Genomic DNA, 4,334 nt, shown 5'->3' with positions numbered 1-4,334 from the left:
TACGAGTGAACATGAGATCCTTCTAGCGTTAGCCTCACATCCTGAAGGCCATGCTGGTCTTGAGCGTGTGTTCTGTGTGGCTGCCTGTTCCCATAGGCCAATGTGAGCCTGTGGTCTTAAGATGGAGGACAGTGGCTTCTTGGCGGCCGCCTGGAGCACTGCAGCTGTCGGTCCTCAGGCTTCACCGGCACCCCTGGGTGCTGTACCACACATCTTCCCCAGGAACAGACCATTTGTAGATAAAACTGGGGAGGGGGCTGGGATTCTGGGTAAAAAAGCTGCCGTGGGGAGCTGGAAGGCAAACCTGCCCTTTGCTGTGGCGCATGTCAAAACGTTCTGGAATGGAGGAGGTCGTTCTCCTGCCTGCCTGGTGGTATGGGTGTATCGGGCTGTCGTGTCCTGGTATGGATAGCCTTTCTTAGAAAAGCAACTGCTGGCTGGGCGCAGTGGCTCAGCCTGTCATCCTGGCAATTTGGGAGGCTGAGGCGAGGGGATTGCTTGACCCTGGGGGCTCGAGCCCAGCCTGGGCAACTTGGGGAGGCCTCTTCTCTACAATAAATCAACTAGCCAGGCGTGGTGGCACACATCTGAAGTTTCAGCTCCTTGGAAGGCTGAGGCGGAAGGATTGCCAGAGTCCAGCAGGTCGAGACTGCAGTGGTCGTGAACGTGCCGCTGTACTCCAGTCTGGGCGACAGAGTGAGACTCCAACTCAAAAAAAAGGAAAAAGCAACTGCCTGTATTTGGGTTGCTGTGACGAGATACCTGAGGCTGCACGGTTCACAACAGGTGTGGCTCACAGCTCCGGAGGCTGGGAAGGCCCAAGGTGCGCAGCCAGCAGCTTCTGTGTCTGGAAGGACCCGCGCTCTGCCTGGAAAATGGCACCTCTCACCACAGCCTCACATGGTGGGAACACACAGGTGCCTTGGGCCTCAGGGGCCCCAATCCTGTTCAGGAGGGCACAGCCAGTGGCTTGGGGATTCGGTTTCAACATGTAGATTTGGGGGAACACAAACATTCGACCACTCATTTTTTAAAAACCCAAACTCTCCCAGTGGAGCAGGCATTGAAAGCCAGTGGATCTTGGCAGGGACAGCCACCCGGCAGCCCCACCATCCTGGCGTTTGCTCACTGTCATCCTTGGCACCCTGGCCCTTTCTGGATGAATGACCTCTCCCGTCTCTGCCCAGGACCCCTGCCACCTGGGGTCCCATAGCCCCCTGAGCCCCTAAAGCCCACCAATCCTGGCCCTCCCAGCCCTGACAGCCCACTAGCCCTGGCTCCTTGGGACCCCCAGGACCCATCACCCCCCAGCCCAGGCTCCTTAGGCCCCCTGAGCCCCTAAAGCCCACCAGCCCTGACTCCCCGGGCCTCCCGGCTCACCAACTCTAGGTCCTTGGGACCCTCAGGCCCTCCTTGGGGCCCCCGCACCCACAACTCACCAGCCCTGCTCCTTGGGCCCCGAGCTCCCTGCAGCCCACCAGCCCCCTCTCCTCGGAGAGGATCCATGTGGTTATCCCCTCGCTGAAACTCACACTCGCATAGTTGGTTGACCACTTACCCTCTAGTTCACGCTAAGGTGCGATGTGATGGTGACAACCCTGGGCTTAACTTTGCTGGCAAGAACGCCCGTGACACAACACATGAATGGAACTCACACGAACACAGCCCAAACACAACTATGCTTTCGGTGGAGTTGCGGCCATTTCTGGCTCTGGGCTCCTTGAAAATGCCGCCTGGTTTTTACTCATTTGTGTAAATCTTGGCAGGTGGCCGGGATGAGACAGAGACCTGAATGAACAGTGGCTTAGGCAGCTCAGGGGTCTGTCCTTCCCTTGTGAAGAGCCCGGGGTGACTGGCTCAGGCGACATGAGGGCCCAGCGCTGCCACCAACCATCTGTGTTCGTTATGGCTTCAAGATGCCCTCTCAACGGCCACCTCACGGGGTGAGATGGCAGCCTCCGCCATACTGTGCTCCAGAAAAGCCGGTGAGGACAGGAGACTGAAGTGGAAGCAAGCGTGAGGTGTGGGCCGGTGGGGTGAGTGGCCACATGGCTGGCAGGCATGTGGGGACGTGCAGGGCAGGGGCCGCGGGCCTGGGTGTGAGTGTGGCATGGCCTGCCGAGAGGTCGAGAGGCCGAGAGGGTGGGGATGCCCACGTGGGAGTGGGGAAGTCAGCGTCCGGGGCCACGTCTCCATCTTGTTTTTTTCTTTGAGTCAGAATCTTATTCTTACTCAGGCTGCAGTGCAAGGACACGCTCATGGCCACCGCAGCCTCGACCTGCTGGGCTCAGACGACCCCCTCCTGCCTCAGCCTTCCAAGTAGCTGGAACGACAGGCACACGCCACCACACCCAGCTAATTCCTTGATTTACTGTGGAGATGAGGTCTGGCCAAGTTGCCCCGGCTGGTCTCGAACCCCGGAGCTCAGGCAGTCCCTCTTGCCTCAGTCTCCAAGAGTGCTGGGATGACAGGCGTGAGCCACCGCGCCCAGCTGTCTCCATCTTTAGGAAGAGGAATTGCAGGAAGAGCAGCTGGTCACTGAAGGTGAGTTCCGATCCATGGCATGGATGTGGCCAGGACGCCTCCCAAACATGCAGGGGATGTGCCCGGCAGGCTGCAGGGCTGGCTCTTTAGGTGGGCGTGGCCAGGGAAGGGAGGTAAAGATTGCAGATCACCCCAGGTTAAGCAGTGGCTGGCCGCAGTCTTTCAGGAGGATGCATGGCAGTGTTCTCAGTCTCACCCTGAACCCCTATTATGAGTGTGAGAAGGAAGAGGATCTCGAGAAAGGGGGCAAAACCAGAGAGACTGGCCTCAGACTCCGAGAACACAGAGGACAGAGTGGCCAACAAGGGGCGGAAGGTGACATGCGTGGAAGAGCTTTGTAAACATTTTGGCTTGGCCGGGCGCAGTGGCTCACATCTGTCATCCCAGCACTCTGGGATCTGAGGCGAGAGGATTGCCTGAGCCCAGGGGTTGGAGACCAGCCTGGACAACTTGGTGAAACCTTATCTCTACAACAAATAAAAAAATTAGCTGGGCATGGTGGCGCATACCTGCAGGTCCAGCTTCTTGGAAGACTGAGGCAGAAGGATCACAAGAGCCCAGCAGGTCGAGGCTGCAGTGGCCATGGGCGTGCCCCTGCACTCCAGCCTGGGCAACAGAGTGAGACTCCGACTCAAATAAAAAAATAATCTTGGCTGGGGTCCACTCTGCAAGCAGGCACGCCTTAAATACAAATGCAATCCTTTTGATGGAAGAGTCCCCCATTCGTGTAGATGAAGACCCCCACCGCCAAGTGACATCCCAAAGCACTGAGAATTGCAGTAGCAGGCAGATGTCAAGCGGCCACCCTGCGAGAGGCTCCTGACTGGTGAGGACCCTGTTTGAGTGTGGCATGGTACATACCTCCCCCATCAGAACCACACTCCCCCAGCGGCCTCCTTGGGAGGGAGACTTGCACCCTGGTCTGGGGACACTTAAGGCCAGTTCTGCAGTGGCTGGGACACTGTCCAAGAGGCAAGTGGAAACGCTGATGACATCTCACATACAAATAAGGTCCTGCACAGGGCTGTGGCCGGAGCAGGTGCCTATGACGCGATGCTGCCTCGGCATAAACGCGCTGAACTTGGGCACCAGAAGCAGGGCACACACTGGCGCAGGTGCCCAGGCACCGCGCCTCTCAAATGGCTGCAGCTGCTGACCAGAGATAAAGCAGCCGGCTGGTGGCTGTGGGCCCTCCCAGCTCAGCCTCCCCTGCTCTGAATCCACCAATGACAGCTCCCCAGAGGCAGTGGAGTCCGGATGGGCCCCGTGGCCTCTCCAGCCTGTGCTCTGGCCTCCCAGGTGGCCTCCAGGCCAGCTGTGCACCCGGAGGGTGTGTAAGGACTAAGGCTCCCAAGCCCTCCAGTCTGTGTCATTCACTGAGGCCACGCCCGCCGCCGCTCCCCACCGCCCTAGCCACCCCAAGGGAGGCAAGCAGGCAAGGCGGGTCCCCAGTCTCTGTGACTGCGGGGACAGTAGCCACCAGAAGGGTGACAAACTCCAAGAGTCTCAGTCCTGCCCGGAAACCTCTAGACCAGAGCAGTTCTGCCCTGGCTCCAAGCACGTCACCAAGCAGGGAGGCGGCCACGGGGGTGGGGCCATTGGGGGCCAGGCCGGGGAAGCCCCGGCGCGGCGAGCCACGCACGTGGGCAGCAGTTTGGGGAAGCATCGTTTAAACCATAGAAAACCTCATCTACGTGGGAACGTCTGGGAGTTTCAACGTGGCTCACTTTCCCAAGGTCAAGCGAGGAGGACGCCGAGAACCTTCCGTCCGGGCCCGGAAGGGCCTGCCT

The sequence above is a fragment of the Carlito syrichta genome, unplaced genomic scaffold, assembly GCF_000164805.1.
Source record: "Carlito syrichta isolate Samal-C Ts95f unplaced genomic scaffold, Tarsius_syrichta-2.0.1 Scaffold99398, whole genome shotgun sequence".
NCBI lineage: Eukaryota > Metazoa > Chordata > Mammalia > Primates > Tarsiidae > Carlito > Carlito syrichta.
Note: the sequence above shows the minus strand (reverse complement) of the source record.